Here is a 19,835-nt window from a genome sequence, read left to right on the forward strand (position 1 = left end):
GGCTTTTTTTCCCATTTATTTGAATAAGAGAAAAACAATACAAGAATGCTAAAAGAATTCACATGTGGCAGTTTTGAAACTGCTTCAAATCTGCAAGGAAAAAATAAGCAGCGTGTGCATGATATTTCAGAAATTTCATTTACTTTGCTGGTACAGTAAAAAGCTACATTGTTTCATGGAAAAAAACATGAGAAAATACATTGCAAAAATGCAACGTGTGAATAAGACCTTGATTATATATCTGTGCGCATAGAAGTACGATGAGCATGACTAGACAGGCCAATAAATGACCGCTGATCCCAGGTATTGCAGCCCAGCCTCTATTCAAGCGTGTTTTAATATTTTGGATTTATTAAAAAATTATTTCATTGGAGGTTAAAGACTTACTTATAAGGCTATGTTCCCACAATGAGCTTTTGGTGAGTTTTTGATGTTGCAGAATGTCTGCTCCATTTCTACACCTATTATTTAAATTAGGTTACTTGCATTTTTTCATTGCCTTTTTGTGTTCATTTTTTTAACATGCATTTTTATTTAGTTTTTGATGCAGTGTTTTTTGCACTGTTTTTGCTATGTCATGCTTTAAATAAAGCTGCTTTGTTTTTGATACTTCTTAGTATTTGGTTTTAACAAAACTTTATTGATATACCTAGGTGCAGATTACATGTGCTATTTTTGCATTTCCGCATGTGACTTTCTTTACTGCAGATTTTTTCCGCATCTAATGCAATTCTATGGGGAACATCTGCACATAAAATTCAGCGTCCACGCAAGAGAGATTGACATGTTGCGAATTTGAAGCATGCACCGGAAGTCAGAGTGAAAAAAAGCATATAGAGAGTGAAATTTCTATAAATCCCATCCACTTTACTGGAACGTTTTGACTCAGTGAAAACACTGAAAGTGAAAAAATCACCAAAAGCTCATTGTGGGAACATAGCCTTAGGCTAAAACATTGCACCCACTGTGGGTAGCCATGTTCTGGTAACTCTTGTCACCTATTAGCTTAAATGCTAATATTAGCTTTATTAAAGCCCAATTTTTACTATTAGGCCACGGCCCCACTATCAGTATTTGGTCAGTAATCGGTCAGTATTTTTTCTCAGGAGTGTGAGTCAAAACCAGGAGTGGGTGATAAATACAGAATTGGTGACTTGTTTCTATTATACCTTTTCTCTGATTGTTCCTCACCTGGTTTTGGCTCCCACTCCTGAGAGAAAATACTGACCAAATACTGATAGTGGGGCCGTGGCCTTAGACATTATTTTCCTGTTATTATATAAAGACGTATTGTAAAGTTGGCTGCAGTTGTGAACTAATAAGTGTACCTGACACTATACAGTTAATAAAGAAACAGAACTGTGCTGCTATTTACATAAAATAATATGGTTTGCTCAATCAGACATGTATTGTTCTAGATGGACAACTCTAGCAGTCCCCTTTGTCTTGTCTACAAAAGATATTTTTTTATGATTAATAAAGGAATACACGATGGAGCATTTACTACGAAAGCCTGTCATTTATCATGTTTTTCTTCCCACTCTGAAAAGTTTCTGAGCATGAAGTGCCTAATTGCACATAATGTAGAATGCTGTTTAACAATAATAAGTTTGCTAATTAGTCAAAAGACCTAATGAGATCTCGAAAAGCTATCAAAGTAATTAATAGCCCATTCCATTCCCAAACCAAATTGTTACTTGCAAGCTTTGACCCAGATTCACACTGCGGAACTGAAGCCCCTTATGTAAAACAACAGGTTAAAAGATATGCAAAGTGTTTAAGAGCTTTATTATTATTAATAATAATAATCAATGTGTGCACATAGAGACTTTCAGGGCATACTTCCCACAGTCTATAAATAATCTGTTATAATTGCACCACTGCCAATTGCACATTGCTGAAGATGACAGGAGCCATTGTTCCAGCTTGTTACATACATTGTTAAAGGGGAAGAATGGAGCTGTCTCACGCCCTGCAAGCGCTTTGTCCATCCACACTTTGTGTAATTTAGATCCTACTTCTAATTGCAGGCGTTAACTATCATGTACAGAACAACTAGTAAAAAATCTTCAGGTAATAGGATAAACTTCAAAATAAACTACTTCTACACGTATCCTGCATTATTCTGCTGAAGGAAAAATGTTAAAATTATAGTTAAAAGTAATATGAAAAATATGACATTTAATATATTTAATTTTATTTATGTAATGGCAAACACATTTTTATAGCAACTAATCGTATCAATTTAACTTCAGAATCCTTTGCTTATCTGTTATGGGACAGTGTCCCCGAGTAAAATGTTTACATGGGCTAATTTATTTATTTTATTTTACTCACTTACACAGCATGATTAATTCCACAGTGCTTTACAGACATTATCAGCACTGTCCCCATTGGGGTTCTCAATCTAGAATCCCTATCAGAATGACTTTGGAGTGTTGAAGAAACCCACGTAAACACGGGGAGATCATACAACTCCTTGCAGATGTTGTCCTTGGTGGGATTTGAACTCAGGACCCCAGTGCTGCAAGGCTGCAGTGCTAACCACTGAGCCATCGTGCTGCCCTAACAGGACATATGTGCAAGGATTGCAATACTAATATCTGAAGGAAATGACTGATTTGCTTTGAATTCATGCTTTCTTATTCCCAAATTATACTTACTGGACCTGTGGATGATATTCCTTCTGAGTGCACTGCAAAATTTTATTGACATCCAGGTGCCAAGTAAATGATGTATATGCAGTGTACATACAGTACAGACCAAAAGTATGGACACACCTTCGTATTTAAAGATTTTTCTGTATTTTCATGATTATGAAAATTGTACATTCACACTGAAGGCATCAAAACTATGAATTAACACATGTGGAATTACATACTTAACAAAAAACTGTGAAACAACTGAAAATATGTCTTATATTCTAGGTTCTTCAAAGTAGCCACCTTTTGCTTTGATGACTGCTTTGAACACTCTTGGCATTCTCTTGATGAGCTTCAAGAGGTAGTCACCGGAAATGGTCTTCCAACAATCTTGAAGGGGTTCCCAGAGATGCTTAGCACTTGTTGGCCCTTTTGCCTTCACTCTGCAATCCAGCTCACCCCATCCATCTCGATTGGGTTCAGGTCTGGTGACTTTGGAGGCCAGGTCATCTGGCGTAGCACCCCATCACTCTCCTCCTTAGTCAAATAGCCCTTACACTGCCTGGGGGTGTGTTTGGGGTCATTGTCCTGTTGAAAAATAAATGATGGTCCAACTAAACGCAAACCGGATGGAATAACATGCCTCTGCAAGATTCTGTGGTAGCCATGTTGGTTCAGTATATCTTCAATTTTGAATAAATCCCCAATAGTGTCTCCAGCAAAGCACCCCCACACCATTACACCTCCTCCTCCATGCTTCACGGTGGGAACCAGGCATGTAGAGTCCATCCGTTCACCTTTTCTGCGTCGCACAAAGACTTGGTGGTTGGAACCAAAGATGTCAAATTTGGACTCATCAGACCAAAGCACAGATTTCCACTGGTCTAATGTCCATTCCTTGCGTTCTTTAGCCCAAACAAGTCTCTTCTGCTTGTTGCCTGTCCTTAACAGTGGTTTCCTAGAAGCTATTTTACCATGAAGGCCTGCTGCACAAAGTCTCCTCTTACCAGTTTTTGAAGAGATGTGTCTGCTGCTAGAACTTTGTGTGGCATTGACCTGGTCTCTAATCTGAGCTGTTGTTAACCTGCGATTTCTGAGGCTGGTGACTCGGATAAACTTATTCTCAGAAGCAGAGGTGACTCTTGGTCTTCCTTTCCTGGGGCGATCCTCAAGTGAGCCAGTTTCTTTGTAGCGCTTGATGGTTTTTGCAACTGCACTTGGGGACACTTTCAAAGTTTGCCCAATTTTTCGCACTGACTGACCTTCATTTCTTAAAGTAATGATGGCCACTCGTTTTTCTTTACTTAGCTGCTTTTTTCTTGCCATAATACAAATTCTAACAGTCTATTCAGTAGGACTATCAGCTGTGCATCCACCAGACTTCTGCACAACACAACTGATGGTCCCAATCCCATTTATAAGGCAAAAAATCCCACTTATTATACCTGACAGGGCACAACTGTGAAGTGAAAACCATTTCTGATGACTTAAATCCAGGGATTTAATCTGACTGCCAGATTGGTGTCGGGAAGTGAATTTTTCCTCAGTGATGTAAATTGGCCTATACCGCATGGTTTTTTGTTGCCTTCCCCTGGATCAACGCTGCGGAATAGCTGCAGTGCACAAGAAATAGGCTGAACTGGATGGACGCTTGTCTTTTTTCGGCCTTATAAACTATGCATATACTATGTATAAACTATGTACCTCTTGAAGCTCATCAAGAGAATTCCAAGAGTAAGCAAAGCAGTCATCAAAGCAAAAGGTGGCTACTTTGAAGAACCTAGAATATAACCATATTTTCAGTTGTCTCACACTTTTTTGTTTAGTATATAATTCCACATTTGTTAAATCATAGTTTTGATGCATTCACTGTGAATGTATAATTTTCATAGTTATGAAAATACAGAAAAATCTTTAAATGAGAAGGTGTGTCCAAACTTTTGGTCTGTACTGTACATCGGTTAATGTTAAAAATGAGTGGATCTATGCATGGAGGATCGACTTTAAGTCAAATTTCCCAAAATTCGTAGGTCTCCACAAATTCGAACATGCTGCAATTAAATTTGCGACTATCACCAACAAGAAAAAAAGTCTGACGCCATTTCATACACTGCTGAAGACTCAGAGAACCTGACATCAAGTGCAGACACATCAGTTTTCGCAAATTCTGCAGCACACCACATGACCTAGGCCAGCCAATAAAGAGGGTTATCATAGCCAATATAAAAGATGGTGGCCGGCCAAGCAGAGCAATTTTATGACTATATATTGTAGGGACAGAAAGTCAATGAACACAGCTCATTCTACCTAGGCATAGAAAAAGGCCTAATCTGTGAATAACAATTCAAAAATTCAAGTTGTATAGAAGGAAGTGCTTTACTCAATGTGACTGTGAACTGATTGATCCTGCAGTAACAGCATCTTATTAACAGCCTTTTTTCTTCTTCACACTTTGCAAACAAGGAGGGCAGTATTAAGCACCTGAGTGATAATTTTACTACTAAACCAGAATCTGAATCTAAGGCTTCTGTGTCACCGAAAGTTTCCTTCCTGTGTTGTAAGATGGATAAGACATATATTTATTAAACTCAAAAGAAAAATCTCCATAAAACACCACAGTGTACCTTACAAAGTGTGTGTGTTATTTTTTTTATTTTTACACACTTCTTTGTAATAATAAATTCCAGCTGACCACACCGGCAAGTCTTCATCCTCTGGTGTCCAGAGCCCAGAGCAAAGTCAAGACAATAAATCCACTGTGAGAAAGAGACTGGTACGCTGTCTTCCTTATAAAAACAAATCAGTTTATTTAATGAATGAATGATATAAGACCACATATAGACTCAAACATGCAGACATTTTACGTGTTTCAGAAATTGCATATCCTTATTCATTACCCTTGTTGTAATAGTCCAATATTAGACGCATACAGACCTTCAAAATATCACTGTTGATTACCAATGGTTACCATTCAATGCAGTCCTAGAAGAAACTCAGATTGTTATACATGTATTTTCCAGTAAATAAGAAGCTTTTTAGCACTGCAATTAAATTTGCTGCAAACTGAATTTCGGACAAAAATTTGGCAAAGCTGGCAAATTTGAATTTCAAATGATCTGCCCAACTCTAGTTATTGTCCTTGGTCCACAAGTCTAAAGTTCATATAAAGAATCCATACAGATTACATTATTTTCGGCCCAACAAGCTGACTTTGACAGAACTAGCCAATTGTCAAATGTGTATGGGGGCCAACCAATTCTTCACCAACAGATTATGTAGGGTGTAGAAGGATTAACTATGTTACAATTAAAGCCCCATTGTACATTAGATAAAAGTCGGCCAAAACAGGGATCAGCTGATGATCTAGTATTTATGGGGCCTTCCCAAACTCGATCCATATGTTGGGAGAGAGAAGGAACTGGCCTTTGGAATTTCAATGGACATTCTTTTCGTTTAGTGCTAAGAAAAGGTGCAGCCAAAGTGAACAGAAGAACGTTTGGCGAGCCAAGTATTCCTACATATGGGGGAGTTAGGAGTGTTAGCTGTCGGATGAACGATAGTTCTGCTAACAGCTCTCTACTGTGTATGGCTATCTTTACAGTGTCCAATATTGTTGTTTTTTTGGGAGATAAGTTGCTGTGAAAAATCAGAAAAGATAACTTTTGAGTGAATGTGTAGGCAGCTGACTGTTATCCAAAGTTCATGGTATTATAGGACAAGCAAGTCTCTGTCAGGCATTCTGAAATAATCATATCAGGGAAGAAGAACAAGGAAGATGTTTTGAGATAATCCTTGATTAATACACATAAAAAAATATATACAGTACAGACCAAAAGTTTGGACACACCTTCTCATTTAAAGATTTTTCTGTATTTTCATGACTATGAAAATTGTACATTCACACTGAAGGCATCAAAACTATGAATTAACATATGTGGAATTATATACTTAACAAAAAAGTGTGAAACAACTGAAAATATGTCTTATATTCTAGGTTCTTCAAAGTAGCCACCTTTTGCTTTGATGACTGCTTTGCACACTCTTGGCATTCTCTTGATGAGCTTCAAGAGGTAGTCACCGGAAATGGTCTTCCAACAATCTTGAAGGAGTTCCCAGAGACGCTTAGCACTTGTTGGCCCTTTTGCCTTCACTCTGCGGTCCAGCTCACCCCAAACCTTCTCGATTGGGTTCAGGTCTGGTGACTTTAGAGGCCAGGTCATCTGGCGTAGCACCCCATTACTCTCCTTTTTTGTCAAATAGCCCTTACACAGCCTGGAGGTGTGTTTGGGGTCATTGTCCTGTTGAAAAATAAATGATGGTCCAACTAAACGCAAACCGGATGGAATAGCATGCCGTTGCAAGATGCTGTGGTAGCCATACTGGTTCAGTATGCCTTCAATTTTGAATAAATCCCCAACAGTGTCTCCAGCAAAGCACCCCCACAACATCACACCTCCTCCTCCATGCTTTACGGTGGGAACCAGGCATGTAGAGTCCATCCGTTCACCTTTTCTGTGTCGCACAAAGACACGGTGGTTGGAACCAAAGATCTCAAATTTGGACTCATCAGACCAAAGCACAGATTTCCACTGGTCTAATGTTCATTCCTTGTGTTCTTTAGCCCAAACAAGTCTCTTCTGCTTGTTGCCTGTCCTTAGCAGTGGTTTCCTAGCAGCTATTTTACCATGAAGGCCTGCTGCACAAAGTCTCCTCTTAACAGTTGTTGTAGAGATGTGTCTGCTGCTAGAACACTGTGTGGCATTGACCTGGTCTCTAATCTGAGCTGCTGTTAACCTGCGATTTCTGAGGCTGGTGACTCGGATAAACTTATCCTCAGAAGCAGACGTGACTCTTGGTCTTCCTTTCCTGGGGCGGTCCTCATGTGAGACAGTTTCTTTGTAGCGCTTGATGGTTTTTGCAACTGCACTTGGGGACACTTTCAAAGTTTTCCAAATTTTTTTTCACTGACTGACCTTCATTTCTTAAAGTAATGATGGCCACTCGTTTTTCTTTACTTAGCTGCTTTTTTCTTGCCATAATACAAATTCTAACAGTCTATTCAGTAGGACTATCAGCTGTGTATCCACCAGACTTCTGCCCAACACAACTGATTGTCCCAACCCCATTTATAAGGCGAGAAATCCCACTTATTAAACCTGACAGGGCACACCTGTGAAGTGAAAACCATTTCAGGTGACTACCTCTTGAACTCATCAAGAGAATGCCAAGAGTGTGCAAAGCAGTCATCAAAGCAAAAGGTGGCTACTTTGAAGAACCTAGAATATAAGACATATTTTCAGTTGTTTCACACTTTTTTGTTAAGTATATAATTCCACATGTGTTAATTCATAATTTTGATGCCTTCAGTGTGAATGTACAATTTTCATAGTCATGAAAATACAGAAAAATCTTTAAATGAGAAGGTGTGTCCAAACTTTTGGTCTGTACTGTATATACAGTGGTGAAAAAAAGTATTTAGTCAGCCACCAATTGTGCAAGTTCTCCCACTTAAAAAGATGAGAGAGGCCGGTAATTAACATCATAGGTAGACCTCAACTATGAGAAAACAGGAAAATAGGTATTTGGTCAATTACAAACAAGCAAGATTTTCTTCTTTAAGAGGCTCCTCTGTCCTCCACTCATTACCTGTAGTACTGGCACCTGTTTGAACTTGTTATCAGTATAAAAGACACCTGTTCGCAACCTCAAACAGTCACAGTAAAAACTTCACTATGGTGAAGACCAAAGAGCAGTAGGAGGACACCAGAAATAAAATTGTAGCCCTGCACCAGGCTGGGAAGACTGAATCTGCAATAGGCAAGCAGCTTGGTGTGAAGAAATCAACTGTGGGAGAAATAATTAGAAAATAGAAGGCATACAAGACCACTGATAATCTCCCTCGATCTGGTGCTCCACACAAGATCTCACCCCGTGGGGTCAAAATGATCTCAAGAACGGTGAGCAAAAATCCCAGAACCACACGGAGGGACCTAGTGAATGACCTGCAGAGAGTTAGGACCAACGTTACACAGGCTACCATCAGAAACACACTACGCTGCCAGTGACTCAGATCCTTCAGTGCCAGACGTGTGCCCCTGCTTAAGCTATTACATGTCTGGGTCCATCTGCAGTTTGCTAGAGAGCATTTGGATGATCCAGAGAGTATTGGGAGAATGTCATATGGTCAGATGAAACCAAAGTAGAGCTGTTTGGTAGAAACACAACTCGTCGTGTTTGGAGGAGAAAGAATGCTGAGTTGCATCCAAAGAGCATCATACCTACTGTGAAGCAGGGGGGTGGCAACATCATGCTTTGGGGCTGTTTCTCTGCCAAGGGACCAGGATGACTGATTCGTGTACATGAAAGAATGAATGGGGCCATATATTGTGAGATTTTGAGTGCAAACCTCCTTCCATCAGCAAGAGCATTGAAGATCAAACGTGGCTGAGTCTTTCAGCATGACAATGATCCCAAGCACATCACAAGGGCAACAAAGGAGTGGCTTCGTAAGAAGCATTTCAAGGTCCTGGAGTGGCCTAGCCAGTCTCCAGATCTAAACCCTATAGAAAACCTTTGGAGGGAATTGAAAGTCCTTGTTGCCCAGTGGCAGCCCCAAAACATCACTGCTCTAGAGAAGATCTGCATGGAGGAATGGGCCAACATACCAGCAACTGTGTGTGCCAACCTTGTGAAGACTTAGGTCATTGCCAACAAAGGATATATGACAAAGTATTGAGATGAACTTTTGTAATTGACCAAATACTTATTTTCCACCAAAATGTGAAAAAAAATTCTTTCCAAATCAGACAATTTGATTTTCAGGATTTGTTGTCTCATTTGTCTCTCATAATTGAGGTCTACCTATTATGTCAATTACAGGCCTCTCTCATCTTTTTAAGAGGGAGAACTTGCACAATTGGCGGCTGACTAAATACTCCCCCCCCACTGATATATATATATATATATATATATATATATATATATATATATATATACAGTACAGACCAAAAGTTTGGACACACCTTCTCATTTAAAGATTTTCTGTATTTTCATGACTTTGAAAATTGTACATTCACATTGAAGGCATTAAAACTATGAATTAATACATGTGGAATTACATACTTAACAAAAAAAGTGTGAAACAACTGAAAATATGTCTTATATTCTAGGTTCTTCAAAGTAGCCACCTTTTGCTTTGATGACTGCTTTGCACACTCTTGGCATTCTCTTGATGAGCTTCAAGAGGTTGTCACGGGAAATGGTCTTCCAACAATCTTGAAGGAGTTCCCAGAGATGCTTAGTACTTGTTGGCCCTTTTGCCTTCACTCTGCCGACCAGCTCACCCCAAACCTTCTCGATTCGGTTCAGGTCTAGTGACTGTGGAGGCCAGGTCATCTGGTGTAGCACCCCATCATGCTCCTTCTTGGTCAAATAGCCCTTACACAGCCTGGAGGTGTGTTTGGGGTCATTGCCCTGTTGAAAAATAAATGATGGTCCAACTAAACGCAAACCGGATGGAATAGAATGCCGCTGCAAGATGCTGTGGTACCCATGCTGGTTCAGTATGCCTTCAATTTTGAATAAATCCCCAACAGTGTCACCAGCAAAGCACCCCCACACCATCACACCTCCTCCTCCATGCTTCACGGTGGGAACCTGGCATGTAGAGTCCATCCGTTCACCTTTTCTGTGTCGCACAAAGACACGGTGGTTGGAACCAAAGATCTAAAATGTGGACTCATCAGACCAAAGCACAGATTTCCACTGATCTAATGTCCATTCCATTGTGTTATTTAGCCCAAACAAGTCTCTTCTGCTTGTTGCCTGTCCTTAGCCGTGGTTTCCTAGCAGCTATTTTACCATGAAGGCCTGCTGCACAAAGTCTCCTCTTAACAGTTGTTGTAGAGATGTGTCTGCTGCTGGAATTCTGTGTGGCATTGACCTGGTCTCTAATCTGAGCTGCTGTTAACCTGCGATTTCTGAGGCTGGTGACTCGGATAAACTTATCCTCAGAAGCAGAGGTGACTCTTGGTCTTCCTTTCCTGGGGCGGTCCTCATGTGAGCCAGTTTCTTTGTAGCGCTTGATGGTTTTTGCAACTGCACTTGGGGACACTTTCAAAGTTTGCCCAATTTTTCGGACTGGCTGACCTTCATTTCTTAAAGTATTGATGGCCACTCGTTTTTCTTTACATAGCTGCTTTTTTCTTGCCATAATACAAATTCTAACAGTCTATTCAGTAGGACTATAAGCTGTGTATTCACATGACGTCTGCACAACACAACTGATGGTCCCAACCCCATTTATAAGGCAAGAAATCCCACTTATTAAACCTGACAGGGCACACCTGTGAAGTGAAAACCATTTCCGGTGACTACTTCTTGAAGCTCATCAAGAGAATGCCAAGAGTGTGCAAAGCAGTCATCAAAGCAAAAGGTGGCTACTTTGAAGAACCTAGAATATAAGACATATTTTCAGTTGTTTCACATTTTTTTGTTAAGTATATAATTCCACATGTGTTAATTCATAGTTTTGATGCCTTCAGTGTGAATGTACAATTTTCATAGTCATGAAAATACAGAGAAATCTTTAAATGAGAAGGTGTGTCCAAACTTTTGGTCTTTGCTGTATATATATATATATATATATATATATATATATATAATATATATATATATATATATATATACATATAGTATATATATACAGTTGAAACCAGAAGTTTACATACACTATATAAAAAGACACATATGCATGTTTTTCTCAATATCTGACATGAAATCAGAATAAACCTTTCCCTTTTCTAAGTCTATTAGGATTACCATTATTTTTAATACTTGCCAAATGCCAGAATAATGAGAGAGAGAGAAAGTTTTATGGCATTTTTATTAATTACTGCAAAGTCAAAAGTTTACATACATTTCATTAGTATTTGGTACCACTGCCCTTCAACTGAATGACTTGGGTCAAACGTTTGGGATATTCTTCCACAAGCTTCTCACAATAGTTGGTTGGAATTTGGGCCCATTCCTCCTGACAAAACTGTTGCAACTGATCCATTTTTGTAGGTCGCCTTGCTCGCACCTGCCTTTGTGATGGCCACTCCAAAATATTGACTTTGTTATCCTTAAGCCACTTTGTTACCATTTTGGCAGTATGCTTCAGGTCATTGTCCATTTGGAAAACCCATTTCTGCTCAAGCTTTAACTTCCTGGCTGATGTCTTGAGATGTTGATTCAGTATTGCCACATAATCTTCCTTTCTCACTTTCTCATGATGCCATCTATTTTGTGAAGTGCACGAGTCCCTCCTGCAGCAAAACAACTCCACACCATGATGCTACTACCCTCGTGTTTCACAGCTGGGATGGTGTTCTTAGGCTTCCAAGCTTCTCCCTTTTTCCTCCAAAACAAACGATGGTCATTATGCCCAAAAAGTTACATTTTAGCTTTATCAGACCACAGGACATGTCTCCAAAATTATGGTCTTTGTTCCTGTGTGCAATTGCAAACATTAATCTGGCTTTTTTATCTTTCTTTTGGAGTAATTGAATCTTCCTGGCAGAGTGGCCATTCAGTCCATGTTGATACAGTATTCATTTCACTGTGGATATTGACACAATCTTACCAGCTTTTGCCATCATCTTCACAAGGTCTTTTGCTTTTGTCCTTGGGTTGATATTCACATGTCAGACCAAAGCACGTTCATCTCTAGGACATAGAACCCATCTACTTCCTGAGCGGTATGATGGCTGGACATTCCCAACTTGTTTGTACTTGTGTATAATTGCTTCTACAGATGAACAAGGCACCTTCAGGTATCCTGAAATTGTATCCAAGGATGAGCCAGACTTGTGCAAGTACACAATTCTCTTCCTGATATCTTGGCTGATTTCTTTAGACTTTCCCAATGATGCTACACAAAGAAACAGTGTGTTTCAGGCGTGCACATTAAAATACATCCACAGGTGTGTCTCTAACTCAGAAGTTGCCAAAAATCAGAAGCTTCCAAACACATGACATCATAATATGGGCAGTCCAGAATTGTTTAAAGGCATAGTAATCTTAATGTCTGTAAACTTTTGACTTTGCAGTAAGTAGTAAAAAAGCCTTAAACATTCTCTCACTCATTATTCTGGCATTTGGCAAATATTAAAAATTATGGTAATCCTAATTGACCTAAAACGGGAAAGGTTTATTCTGATTTCGTGCCAGATATTGAGAAAAACATGCATATGTGTTTTTTTTATATAGTGTATGTAAACTTCTGGTTTCAATTGTATATGTATTCTGATCAATCAGTGCTGATGTTAGACTGTAGAGACACATCTCATTGACAAGGAGAATGATATTGTTCATTTGTCAATTTATTTATAAATATTCTGGAAGAATGGCAGAGGAATAGCAAAATGTAGAGTCATAAGAAAATATGCCCGAGAATTGGAATTTTATTAGAAATGCAAATATTTACTAAAACACATCTTAGGAGAGCTTTCAGGTCAGGTTTTTTAAACCCATTACTGTTCATTGCTATTGCTCTAAAAAAAAGTTGATTGTCTTCCGCGTAATTGAGTTTTCCACTGTCAGTAATAATCACATCTATAAATAAACCTCATTTGAACATACAAGTGGTTAAATTCCAATTTGCAATAACACCACACCTTTACATCTCTTGTTCATTTCTCTTTCTAGTTTCCTGCTTTTCTTTGCCACCTGAGAAGGGTATTAATTAAACTTATAGTTGTATACTTAAATATAAACACAAGCCTCATATTCACAACACCAATCCTTAAAATATTACAAAGTAATCTTTTTTTCATACATTATAAAAACACATAAAGCAGGAAAATGCATCATAAAAAGGCAACAAATGAACAAAGAAAACGAAACATGAACATATTGAAAATAGCACAAAAAGTTTGCTGAACAAGAAACAAGAACTTTATATCATTTAGATACAAAGCACATTGACCCCAGCATTTGAGTGTCGCGCTGTTCTTTTTTTCTGCCATGTTTTTTTTTGCATTTACCCTTTTAAAAAAGTCTTACTTTATTTTTTTTATTTCATATTTGTTGTCCTTAGTTTATTTATTTTTTATTGTTCCATTTACATTTTTTTCTTCTTTCTGGTCATTTAGGTAAAAAAAATATTTGTTTAAATGGGAGAAATTATTTTATTATTAGTACAGCATTAAAAATAAATAACGGATCATAACTGCTAAACTGGTAACCGGTCCCTTGTGTTTATTATCAACTGTCTCGAGGTTGCTTAGTGTAGAAGGTTCTCAGGGAATCACTAGCTAAGACAAGTAGTGCTCAGGCTGAGACATTATGCAATAGTTTTTCACATTCTATTACAGCTGGGTTAATGCTTCACTTAGTGAAGTGTTTAGATCTATTAGGAAGAGAAGACAGTACAGACAATCCTCTTCTGTTGGGACATGCTGTTGCTATAAAGTCACAGGAAGTTCAACAGATACTGCAGCAGGTACAGTAAGTGGCAGGATGAAGATGCTCCATTGCACAGCACATTGGCTATCCACACCCTAGCCTGATTATATAAGATTTTAAAAGCATGTGTCATTGCAAGCCTGTGTTAATAATTGATTATACGGCTCTGATGAACCATTTTCAAGCACTTACTCGCCTCACCTGACACATGTGTTTTCTCAAGTTTACTGTGAAAAACACAGGAGTTGACTTCAGGTTATAAAACATGAAGAAAAAGAACCGAGTCCCAGTAGACACTCATGATACCCAAATACTTCTAATGGCAAACAGAGCAAAGTACTCTCTTGAAATGCCTTTGCTTAGAGATAATCATAGCTCATGCTCTGGAATCTGAGATACGCTTAAAGGGAAACCATGGTTAAGATACTTGTCCTTGCTATCTAAGGGAGTTATGTAAGAAACACAAGTGCGCCATTTAATCTATTTTAATTTGCATTCCTATTGCAGTACCAGCATACGCTGCTCAATTCCTGCAAATCCATTCCATTCAACATCACAGTGTACTCTATTTATGTAACTTGGTCATCTTGATTCTGTATACAGATGAATTGTAATGCACAGTCCACAGAAAAATGTTTTATACTGTATATTGTGAAGTTTATATAATTAAAAAAAATTCTAAATATTAGGTTAGGTTCATACCATATCATGGAAATAAAATGTGGTCAACTGTATTTTTCAATATAAGGCTACTGTGTCCTGATAATTAAAAGTGAAAGGTATCCCAAAAGTACTCTGCTTATGAAAAGAAATGTTTTCTGCTTGATATCACCAATTATTAGAGCTGGATATCATGTTAAAATATTTTTTTTTCTTCTCTGTAAAACCAAAAGATATTAAAATCAGCGTTGCATTCTTCTACTTTTTATTAAATAAACCAGGTTTACCAATTGCTCAGAGCAGGAAAACGCTGATTACATCTGCTACAAGCAGCACGGTCCACCAAAATCAGCAGATCTCGTGAGGTCTGCAATCTGCAAAAAGGGAACCTTAATTGTAAATCCTATTAAAATTAAATCCTTTATTGTTCATGTAGTTCTTTAATGAGCTAATCAGCGGAAAAATGTCTGACAATGATTACTACTTTACGTTACATATCTCAAGCTCTGAAAACTTTCAGAAGCGATGACATGTAAATGTACTTATATTAGTAGCATTTTATAAGTTTTAGTTTTATTTGCATACTACTTTAGGATCACTCAGACGTCCAGTTTTCATGTACTTGTTCTATCCATGGTTTTCACAGATAGAATATGTACCCAATATAATTTATGAAGCTGCTTGTATGTCCATGTTTTATTTTGTGGACTGTGTGTCTGCAAAAAATATCACAGAAACATGTTTGTTTTTTGTAGCGCTGGCGTCCCTGCCCTCTGCTAGGCAGGGACGCTGCTCCCCTCACCGCTCTGCTCCGTGCCCGGCGTCCTCTCCCCGCTCTGCTCTCAGCGCGCGCTCCTTCCCGGCCCCTGTGCTTAGGGCGCGCGCGCGCGCGCTCCCCTCCTCTTAAAGGGACCGCGCGCGCCGTCCTAAGGAGTCCCCGGCCAATGGCCGGAGGACTTCATCATATATAAGGCACCTCCTCCAAGATGGAGGTGCCCGAGCAATGTTGTTTGCACCTGTGTCTCACCTGTGCTTCAGCCCTCAGGTCCCGTTGCCAGTTACCTGCCAGTTACCTGCCAGTTTCCTGCCAGTTTCCTGCTAGTTACCTGCCTGATTCCTGCCTGAATACTTGTTACCTGTCTGCCAGTCTGAGGTCCGACGGTCTGCCTTACTACTCCTGTCAGTCTGTCTAAAGGACCAGCCTGCCCGCTCACCTGGGAGCGCATATCAGCTACCTGCCTGCTTGCCTGAGGTCCGACGGTCTGCCTTACTACTCCGGTCAGTCTGTCTATGGACCAGCTTGCCCGCTCACCTGGGAGCGCTTCTCCGTTATCTGCCTGCTTGCCAGCCCGGAGGCTCCGTTGTCACGTGCTGTGACCACCAGCTATCTCAGAGACTCTTGCCCGCTCACTTGGGAGCGCATCTCCGTTACCTGCCTACTTGCCAGCCCGGAGGTCCCGTTGTCACGTGCGGTGACCACCAGCTATTCCAGAGACTCTTGCCCGCTCACCTGGGAGCGCTTCTCCGTTACCTACCTGCCTGCCAGCCCGGAGGTTCCGCCGTCACGTGCCGTGACCACCTGCTATTCCAGAGACTCTCGCTTGCTCACCTGGGAGCACACATCTACCACCTGCCTGCTAGCCTACCCGGAGGCTCTGCCATCACAGGTCGTACCTACCCCTTACCCAGAGACTGCCCTGATCACTTGCCGTAACTCCCTGTCCGTTCACCCAGAGACTGCCACCCGCTCCCTTACAAGGGCCGCCCCCTTGTATAATAGCTCAGAGGTTCCGCCTCCCGGTCCCGTTACAGTTTGCTCGGGCCATGGAACCCGGTGGCACCCAAGCTCCCTCGCTCTCGGACCTCTGTCTTGAACTGTCCCGTCAGAAGTCCCAACAGGAGGCCATCCTGGGTCATCTGCGGAATGTTAATACTCGCCTGAACACCCTGTCTGATCCACCAACAACCTCCGCCAGTGCCATATCTTGCAATCCGGCAGTTCCGCTGCCCACTAATACTATGGTATCCTACCCCGGACCCCGGCTTTCTGCACCTCCTCGCTTCGGAGGCGACCCCGTCCAGGCTCGGGGCTTCATAAATCAGTGCACCCTGCACTTTGAACTTTTGTCCCATCAGTTTAATTCCGACCGGGCCAAAATTGCCTTTATCATGTCCCATCTCACCGGGGAGGCCCTGGCCTGGCTAAATCCTCTATGGGAGAGAGGAGACCCCCTGGTGTCCAACTTGCCTGCTTTTCTCTCGGCTTTCCGGAAAGTCTTCGACGAACCCGGACGGAAGACCTCATCCGCATCCTCTCTGCTACGCCTCCGTCAGGAGGGTCTCACCGTGGGCCAATATGCCATACGGTTCCGCACCCTTGCCTCGGAGCTGGCCTGGGATAACGACGCTCTGGTATCCGTCTTCTGGGAGGGTCTGTCCGGTCGTATTAAAGATGAACTTGCTGGTCGGGACATTCCTACCTCTCTCGATGATCTAATAACCCTTGCCACCCGGATTGACCTACGGTTCCAGGAGCGTGCCAAAGAGGTCACCCGTGAGAGAAGGATTCCACGTTTAGCTCCTACTTTCCAGAAACCCGTCATTCCCTCCATCTCTCCCCAGGTACACTCTCCTGAGCCTATGCAGGTCGACCAGACCAAGATGGTCAAAACCCGTCAGGACTCACGCCGTGCCGAGGGGAGCTGCTTCTACTGTGGCAGTAAGGAGCACCGGATCCGTGCCTGCCCGGAGAGGTCGGAAAACGCCTGTGTCTAGGTTCGCTCAGAGAGGTCCACCTAGACAAGAATAAATCCTCTCCATCCCTGCTGTTGTCAGTTTCGATCATCTACGGGGAGAACCGTTATTTCGAACTAGCCCAACTTGACTCTGGAGCAGCCGGGAACCTTATTTCACAGTCCCTGGTTGAGAAATACCGCATCCCTACCAAACCTCTGGCTGTACCCTTGTCTGTCGCTGCCGTGGATGGGGGCCTCTTACCTCGCCCCATTCAACTCATCACCGAATCCATTACCCTGCAGGTGGGAATGCTGCATTCTGAAAGTATCTCCTTTCATGTTCTGCCTGGACTCTCTCACGCCCTCTTGCTAGGTCTGCCCTGGCTCCAGAGACATGCACCCGTGCTAGACTGGCAAACCGGAGAGGTCCTTCGCTGGGGACAAGACTGTCATAAAACCTGCCTGGTTCCCGTCCATCCCGTCCGTCCCTCTCCTACCCCAGCTAATCTACCTGGACTTCCGATTCCTTATTGGTCTTATGCAGATGTCTTTAATAAAAAGGAGGCAGAGACATTACCACCACATAGACCATACGACTGTCCCATCGATCTGCTACCCGGTACTACTCCTCCCCGTGGGCGTATCTATCCTTTATCCGCTGCTGAGACCCGGTCAATGTCCGAATATATTGAGGAGAATCTGGCCAGAGGATTCATCCGGAAATCTACCTCCCCGGCGGGAGCAGGCTTCTTTTTCGTCAAAAAGAAGGACGGCTCTCTCCGTCCCTGTATAGACTATAGAGGCCTAAACCTGATCACGGTGAAGAATAAGTACCCCCTTCCGCTCATTCCAGAATTATTTGATCGCCTGAGGGGGGCTAGGATCTTCACCAAACTGGACCTTCGTGGGGCGTACAACCTGGTTCGTATTCGTCAGGGGGATGAATGGAAGACGGCATTCAACACCCGGGACGGCCACTATGAATACCTGGTAATGCCCTTTGGTCTCTGTAACGCTCCTGCCGTCTTTCAAGAGTTGGTCAATGACATCTTCCGTGACCTTCTCTACTCCTGCGTAGTGGTGTACCTGGACGACATCTTGGTCTTCTCTCCGGATCTCCAGACTCACCGGAGGGACGTTCGTCAGGTCCTGCTCAGGCTAAGGCAGAACCATCTCTACGCTAAATTTGAGAAGTGCCTCTTTGAGCAGACCTCGCTTCCGTTTCTGGGCTACATTATCTCTCAGACCGGCCTACAAATGGATCCTGAGAAACTGTCTGCCATCGAGAAATGGCCCCGACCGGAGGGGTTGAAGGCCATTCAGCGATTCCTGGGCTTCGCCAACTACTACCGCCTCTTCATTCCACACTTCTCTTCCCGGACGGCCCCAATTTCTGCGCTCACCCGTAAAGGTACTAATCCCAAAGAGTGGCCACCCGAAGCAGAGGAGGCCTTTCTTTCCCTTAAACAGGCCTTCTCTTCCGCCCCGGTGCTGCATCGCCCAGATGGCAACAAACAGTTCTTCCTGGAAGTTGACGCCTCCTCCTCTGGAGCCGGAGCGGTACTTACTCAAAAATCATCTTCCGGGAGGATGGTAACTTGTGGCTTCTTCTCTAAACTCTTCTCCTCCTCTGAGCGCAACTATTCCATAGGAGACCGAGAGTTATTGGCCATCAAACTGGCATTGGAGGAGTGGCGTTACCTGCTCGAGGGGGCTCTTCACCCGGTAATAATTTACACTGACCACAAGAACTTGGCTTACCTCCAGCATGCCCAGAGACTTAACCCGCGCCAAGCCCGGTGGTCCTTGTTTTTTGCTCGTTTTGATTTTGTCCTTCATTTTCGCCCGGCTGACAAAAACGTCAAGGCGGACGCCTTGTCTCGGTCCTTTCTGGTGTCTGATCTCGAGGAGGATCCGAAACATATCATCGATCCCGCCAGAGTAATGCAGGTGGCTCCCGTGAGTCTAAATCGTCTTCCTCCTGGTAAGACGTTCGTACCAGTACCTGATCGGGAGAAGATCCTACACTGGGGTCATTCGTCTAAACTAGCTGGCCACGCCGGTCAGAAAAAGACACTCCAGCTTATTACCCGGCACTACTGGTGGCCTAACCTGCACAAGGATGTAATAGACTTTGTTTCTGCCTGTGTGTCCTGCGCCCGCAACAAAGTTCCGAGACACCTGCCGGCCGGCCGCCTCCTACCTCTGCCAGTACCTGCTGCCCCCTGGCAGCATATAGCGATGGACTTCATTACTGATCTACCCGTCTCTGCCGGTTGTACGGTCATTTGGGTGGTCGCTGACCGCTTCTCCAAGATGGCTCACTTCATTCCACTGCCAGGTCTTCCGT

The sequence above is a fragment of the Phyllobates terribilis genome, unplaced genomic scaffold (assembly GCF_046119375.1).
Source record: "Phyllobates terribilis strain yellow unplaced genomic scaffold, ASM4611937v1 Scaffold_11__3_contigs__length_659146591, whole genome shotgun sequence".
Taxonomy (NCBI): Eukaryota; Metazoa; Chordata; class Amphibia; order Anura; family Dendrobatidae; genus Phyllobates; species Phyllobates terribilis.